Raw genomic sequence first — 7,963 nt, 5'->3', positions numbered from 1 at the left:
TGGTGCAAACTGACTTTGAGTACTGATCTCATTAGCTGCTCAAATGGGTACAACTTAGACCGTGTCCTGAGAACTCCAACCAGCACAGAAATTCTGCCGAGGAGTCTCCTCTAAATGTGGGCATTTAGGCCTGGGCGAGGGCTCCGTGGGTAAAAACACTAGCTGTTCAAATTTGGTGACCCAAGTTCAATCCCTGCAACCTTCAAAGCGGCCAGATGTGGCAGGGCACACCTTTAGCCCAGTACTCCGAGAGTGCTAGAACCTCCTGAGGCTCAAGGCCATCCAGGCTGAAGAATGCAGCTGAAGCCAGGGACCCTGCCTCAGCAAGGGGAGGACAGAAAGGGACTCATTGTCCTGTAATCTCCACAATGCTGTGGCATGTACAAGCACTCACGCCAGCGTTTAAGTCTTAAGTCTAACTCAAGACTTCAAATTAATCCTCTGTGATGGCCAGCAGCTAACATTCAATAGTTTCTGGGCTTCTTGGACTCTGAGTGTGTTAGGGACACAATCAGCTCTCTCTCTCTCTCTCTCTCTCTCTCTCTCTCTCTCTCTCTCTCACACACACACACACACACACACACAGAGGGGGGGGAATGGATGAATTCACCGTTTGCAGAAGAGGCTGTCTTTTCTCCAGCGTACTTTCTGAGTGCTTTCTGTGGAATCCCATGGCTGTAGATGGTTCCCTTGAGACAGGCTGTCCCACCAAACCTGGAGCTAGGCTGGCAGCCAGGAATTCCCAGTGATCCTCCTGTCTCTGTCCCCTACCCAGTGCTGGGGTTCCAGGTCTGTGCCATACTTGGCTTTTCTATGGGTGCTGGGGTCCAGGTCCTTGTGTTGCAAGTGCTGAGCCGTCTGCTCGGCACTCCCTGTTGCTTTTGAGGTTTTCTAATTTTAGTTTCTGAACTTACAAAGTCCTTAAATGTGGCTTGCTCGCTTTCCCCATCATCGTATATATCTATGTATATACATATATGTACATATATATCTCTCTATAATATAGTCCATTTATATACTTGGCATGTGTCGTATCTTTTTTTTTTTTTTTTTTTTTTCAAGACAGGGTTTCTCTGTGTATCCCTGGCTGTCCTGGAACTCAGAGATCCACCTGCCTCTACCCTCCTGAGTGCTGGGATTAAAGGCATGTGCCACCATTGCCCGACTACATAGTATCTTATACACACACATACACACACACACACTCACACACACACACACACACACACACACACGTATATATACATTTTTAGAGACAGGGCCTCACCTTGTAGCCCAGCGTGGCCCTGAACCTGCAGTGGTCCTCTTGCCTCAGTTTCCCAAGTATGAGGTGATTTTCTTCTGCTCCACCTGGGACTTTGTGGGCTTCTTGACCATTTTCCTAAGTCACTGCAGTGGTAATGTAGCAGCAGCAGCAGCAGAACCAGCTGGAGAGATTTTGAGCAAAGTGGCCGGGCTTCTGGGCTGAGGCCTGTGGAGAGGTGCAGGATGGGTCCACATGGAGGTCGGCAGTTCAAACAGGCCACACAAGCAGTAGGAACTGAGCTGAGCTGTAGCCCCTGGGACGCTTGGGAGTTCTCTGCCTGCTCCTCACTCGATAGACACCAGACAGTCAGGTGGCAGTCAGTGGGGGCTGTGGTCACGTAGTGTCATGTCCCCCTCTTCAGGGGGTCTAAATGAGGGTGCTACACCCTTCCTAGCTCTGGTGGGTGTGAGAAGTTCTTTTTTTTTTTTTTTTTTAAATGAAACTTAAAGCTGGCCTAGAATTCACTGCACAGACCACACTGCCTCCTGAGTGAATGTGAAATAGACATTGAGCCATATTCTAACGTACAAGGCTTTGGAAGCTCAGTCCCTGGCTTGACCCCAGGATTGGCCAATTTGGTTCTCTTAGTTTGTTTTGGTTTTTCAAGACAGGGTCTCACTGTGTAGCTCTGATTGTCTTAAAACTCATTATGTAGAGCAGGATGGCCTTGAACTCACAGAGCTCTGTCTGCCTCTGCCTCCCAAGTGCTGGCATGAAAGGCATGGGCTACCCAGTTTGGATTTATTTACTGTGTTTTTCCTGCACGCCTACCTGTGCATGCAGTACCTACCGGGGCCAGAAGAGGGCAGCAGATACCCAGGGCTGGATAGTTAGGAGTTGCCTTGTGGGTGTTGGGACTGAAACCCGGGTCCTCTGTAAGAGAACCAGTGCTCTTAACTGTTGAGCCATCTTTCCAGCCTCATTGTTATATTTTTACTGACAGTTCTACTTGTTCATTTATTGTGAGTGTATTCTCCTGTGAATCTTAGAATGTAGTTATAATAACTGCTTTATAAGTCCTGAATGTTTCCAGGCATGGTGGCACACACCTTTAATCCCAACACAACAAAGTGGATCTTTGTGAGTTGGAGGCCAGCCTGGCCTACATAGTTTTAAGCTAGTCAAGGCTGCAAAGTGAGACCATGTCTGAAAACAGTCTTGAACGTTGCTGGGTTCGAGGGCCTGTGCCTGGGGTCCTGGCTCCTCAGGAGGATCAGTTACAGCCAGGAGGGCAGCCTGGGTAACCCATGGATATCTATTTCAGAAATAAGGCAGTCCCCCCCCCCCCCAATTCTGAGCTCCACACACACAGTGTTTATATGCACATAAACAGAGACACAGCATACATGTTTATAAGTAATAATAATAAAAAAATATTGATCTAGAAACCTTTAAGGGTCTAACTCCTGGGCCACTTCAACTGGTGCAAACTGCCTTTGAGTACTGATCTCATTAGCTGTTCAAATGTGTACAACTTAGGCTGTGTCCTGAGAACTCCAACCACCACAGAAATTCTGCCGAGGAGTCTCCTCTAAATGTGGGCATTTAGGCCTGGGCAAGGGCTCCGTGGGTAAAAACACTAGCTGTTCAAATTTGGTGACCCAAGTTCAATCCCTGCAACCTTCAAAGAGCCCAGATGTGGCAGGGCACACCTTTAGCCCAGTACTCAGAGAATGCTAGAGCCTCCTGGGGCTCAGGGCCAGCCAGGCTGAAGAATGCAGCCGAAGCCAGGGACCCTGCCTCAGCAAGGGGAGGACAGAAACGGACTCATTGTCCTGTAATCTCCACGAATGCTGTGGCACGCACATGCACTCACGCCAGCGTTTAAGTCTTAAGTCTAACTCAAGACTTCAAATTAATCCCTCTGTGATGGCCAGCAGCTAACATTCAATAGTTTCTGGGCTTCTTGGACTCTGAGTGTGTTAGGGACACAATCAGCTCATTCTCTCTCTCTCTCTCTGTCTCTCTCTCTGTCTCTCTGTCTCTCTCTCTGTCTCTCTGTCTCTCTCTGTCTCTCTCTCTCTCTCACTCACACACACACACACACACACACACACACACACACACACACACAGAAAGAGAGAGAGAGAGAGAGAGAGAGAGAGAGAGAAGTAATGGATGAATTCCCATGTAGTATTCCCGCACCGTTTGCAGAAGAGGCTGTCTTTTCTCCAGCGTACTTTCTGAGTGCTTTGTGTGGAATCCCATGGCTGTAGATGGTTCCCTTGAGACAGGCTGTCCCACCAATCCTGGAGCTAGGCTGGCAGCCAGGAATTCCCAGTGATCCTCCTGTCTCTGTCCCTACCCAGTGCTGGGGTTCCAGGTCTGTGCCATGCTTGGCTTTTCTATGGGTGCTGGGGTCCAGGTCCTTGTGTTGCAAGTGCTGAGCCGTCTGCTCGGCCCTCCTGTTGCTTTTGAGGTTTTCTAATTAAGAAGTCCTTAAGTGTGGCGTGCTCGCTTTCCCCATCATCGTATATATCTATGTATATACATATATGTACATATATATCTCTCTATAATATAGTCCATTTATATACTTGGCATGTGTCGCATCTTTTTTTTTTTTTTTTTTTCAAGACAGGGTTTCTCTGTGTATCCCTGGCTGTCCTGGAACTCAGAGATCCACCTGCCTCTACCTTCCTGAGTGCTGGGATTAAAGGCATGCGCCACCACTGCCCGACTACATAGTATCTTATACACACACACACACACACACACACACACACACACGTGTATATATAAATTTTTTGAGACAGGGCCTCACCCTGTAGCCCAGGCTGGCCCTGAACCTGCAGTGGTCCTCTTGCCTCAGTTTCCCAAGTATGAGGTGATTTTCTTCTGCTCCACCTGGGACTTTGTGGGCTTCTTGACCATTTTCCTAAGTCACTGCAGTGGTAATGTAGCAGCAGCAGCAGCAGAACCAGCTGGAGAGATTTTGAGCAAAGTGGCCGGGCTTCTGGGCTGAGGCCTGTGGAGAGGTGCAGGATGGGTCCACATGGAGGTCGGCAGTTCAAACAGGCCACACAAGCAGTAGGAACTGAGCTGAGCTGTAGCCCCTGGGATGCTTGGGCGTTCTCTGCCTGCTCCTCACTCGATAGACACCAGACAGTCAGGTGGCAATCATTGGGGGCTGTGGTCACGTAGTGTCATGTCCCCCTCTTCATGGGGTCTAAATGAGGGTGCTACACCCTTCCTAGCTCTGGTGGGTTTGAGAAGTAGTTCTTTTTTTTTTTTCTTTTTTTTTTATTTTAAATGAAACTTAAAGCTGGCCTAGAATTCACTGCACAGACCACACTGCCTCCTGAGTGAGTGTGAAGTAGACATTGAGCCATATTCTAACGTGCAAGGCTTTGGAAGCTCAGTCCCTGGCTTGGCCCCAGGACTGGCCAATTTGGTTCTCTTAGTTTGTTTTGGTTTTTCAAGACAGGGTCTCACTGTGTAGCTCTGATTGTCTTAAAACTCATTATGTAGAGCAGGATGGCCTTGAACTCACAGAGCTCTGTCTGCCTCTGCCTCCCAAGTGCTGGCATGAAAGGCATGTGCTACCTGATTTGGATTTATTTACTATGTTTTTCCTGCACGCCTACCTGTGCATGCAGTACCTACCGGGGCCAGAAGAGGGCAGCAGATATCCAGGGCTGGATAGTTAGGAGTTGCCTTGTGGGTGTTGGGACTGAAACCCGGGTCCTCTGTAAGAGAACCAGTGTTCTTAACTGTTGAGCCATCTTTCCAGCCTCATTGTTATATTTTTACTGACAGTTCTACTTGTTCATTTATTGTGAGTGTATTCTCCTGTGAATCTTAGAATGTAGTTATAATAACTGCTTTATAAGTCCTGAATGTTTCCAGGCATGGTGGCACACACCTTTAATCCCAGCACAACAAAGTGGATCTTTGTGAGTTGGAGGCCAGCCTGGCCTACATAGTTTTAAGCTAGTCAAGGCTGCAAAGTGAGACCATGTCTGAAAACAGTCTTGAATGTTGCTGGGTTCGAGGGCCTGTGCCTGGGGTCCTGGCTCCTCAGGAGGATCAGTTACGGCCAGGAGGGCAGCCTGGGTAACCCATGGATATCTGTTTCAGAAATAAGGCAGTCCCTCCTCCATTCTGAGCTCCACACACACATTGTGGTATATGCACATAAACAGAGACACAGCATACATGTTTATAAGTAATAATAATAAAAAAAATGATCTAGAAACCTTTAAGGGTCTAACTCCTGGGCCACTTCAACTGGTGCAAACTGACTTTGAGTACTGATCTCATTAGCTGCTCAAATGGGTACAACTTAGACCGTGTCCTGAGAACTCCAACCAGCACAGAAATTCTGCCGAGGAGTCTCCTCTAAATGTGGGCATTTAGGCCTGGGCGAGGGCTCCGTGGGTAAAAACACTAGCTGTTCAAATTTGGTGACCCAAGTTCAATCCCTGCAACCTTCAAAGCGGCCAGATGTGGCAGGGCACACCTTTAGCCCAGTACTCCGAGAGTGCTAGAACCTCCTGAGGCTCAAGGCCATCCAGGCTGAAGAATGCAGCTGAAGCCAGGGACCCTGCCTCAGCAAGGGGAGGACAGAAAGGGACTCATTGTCCTGTAATCTCCACAATGCTGTGGCATGTACAAGCACTCACGCCAGCGTTTAAGTCTTAAGTCTAACTCAAGACTTCAAATTAATCCCTCTGTGATGGCCAGCAGCTAACATTCAATAGTTTCTGGGCTTCTTGGACTCTGAGTGTGTTAGGGACACAATCAGCTCTCTCTCTCTCTCTCTCTCTCTCTCTCTCTCTCTCTCTCACACACACACACAGAGGGGGGGGGAATGGATGAATTCACCGTTTGCAGAAGAGGCTGTCTTTTCTCCAGCGTACTTTCTGAGTGCTTTCTGTGGAATCCCATGGCTGTAGATGGTTCCCTTGAGACAGGCTGTCCCACCAAACCTGGAGCTAGGCTGGCAGCCAGGAATTCCCAGTGATCCTCCTGTCTCTGTCCCTACCCAGTGCTGGGGTTCCAGGTCTGTGCCATACTTGGCTTTTCTATGGGTGCTGGGGTCCAGGTCCTTGTGTTGCAAGTGCTGAGCCGTCTGCTCGGCACTCCTGTTGCTTTTGAGGTTTTCTAATTTTAGTTTCTGAACTTACAAAGTCCTTAAATGTGGCTTGCTCGCTTTCCCCATCATCGTATATATCTATGTATATACATATATGTACATATATATCTCTCTATAATATAGTCCATTTATATACTTGGCATGTGTCGTATCTTTTTTTTTTTTTTTTTTTTTCAAGACAGGGTTTCTCTGTGTATCCCTGGCTGTCCTGGAACTCAGAGATCCACCTGCCTCTACCCTCCTGAGTGCTGGGATTAAAGGCATGTGCCACCATTGCCCGACTACATAGTATCTTATACACACACATACACACACACACACTCACACACACACACACACACACACACACACGTATATATACATTTTTAGAGACAGGGCCTCACCTTGTAGCCCAGGCTGGCCCTGAACCTGCAGTGGTCCTCTTGCCTCAGTTTCCCAAGTATGAGGTGATTTTCTTCTGCTCCACCTGGGACTTTGTGGGCTTCTTGACCATTTTCCTAAGTCACTGCAGTGGTAATGTAGCAGCAGCAGCAGCAGAACCAGCTGGAGAGATTTTGAGCAAAGTGGCCGGGCTTCTGGGCTGAGGCCTGTGGAGAGGTGCAGGATGGGTCCACATGGAGGTCGGCAGTTCAAACAGGCCACACAAGCAGTAGGAACTGAGCTGAGCTGTAGCCCCTGGGACGCTTGGGAGTTCTCTGCCTGCTCCTCACTCGATAGACACCAGACAGTCAGGTGGCAGTCAGTGGGGGCTGTGGTCACGTAGTGTCATGTCCCCCTCTTCAGGGGGTCTAAATGAGGGTGCTACACCCTTCCTAGCTCTGGTGGGTGTGAGAAGTTCTTTTTTTTTTTTTTTTTTAAATGAAACTTAAAGCTGGCCTAGAATTCACTGCACAGACCACACTGCCTCCTGAGTGAATGTGAAATAGACATTGAGCCATATTCTAACGTACAAGGCTTTGGAAGCTCAGTCCCTGGCTTGACCCCAGGATTGGCCAATTTGGTTCTCTTAGTTTGTTTTGGTTTTTCAAGACAGGGTCTCACTGTGTAGCTCTGATTGTCTTAAAACTCATTATGTAGAGCAGGATGGCCTTGAACTCACAGAGCTCTGTCTGCCTCTGCCTCCCAAGTGCTGGCATGAAAGGCATGGGCTACCCAGTTTGGATTTATTTACTGTGTTTTTCCTGCACGCCTACCTGTGCATGCAGTACCTACCGGGGCCAGAAGAGGGCAGCAGATACCCAGGGCTGGATAGTTAGGAGTTGCCTTGTGGGTGTTGGGACTGAAACCCGGGTCCTCTGTAAGAGAACCAGTGCTCTTAACTGTTGAGCCATCTTTCCAGCCTCATTGTTATATTTTTACTGACAGTTCTACTTGTTCATTTATTGTGAGTGTATTCTCCTGTGAATCTTAGAATGTAGTTATAATAACTGCTTTATAAGTCCTGAATGTTTCCAGGCATGGTGGCACACACCTTTAATCCCAACACAACAAAGTGGATCTTTGTGAGTTGGAGGCCAGCCTGGCCTACATAGTTTTAAGCTAGTCAAGGCTGCAAAGTG

The sequence above is a fragment of the Peromyscus eremicus genome, chromosome 23 (genome assembly GCF_949786415.1).
Source record: "Peromyscus eremicus chromosome 23, PerEre_H2_v1, whole genome shotgun sequence".
Taxonomy (NCBI): domain Eukaryota; kingdom Metazoa; phylum Chordata; class Mammalia; order Rodentia; family Cricetidae; genus Peromyscus; species Peromyscus eremicus.
This window is presented reverse-complemented; position numbering follows the sequence as displayed.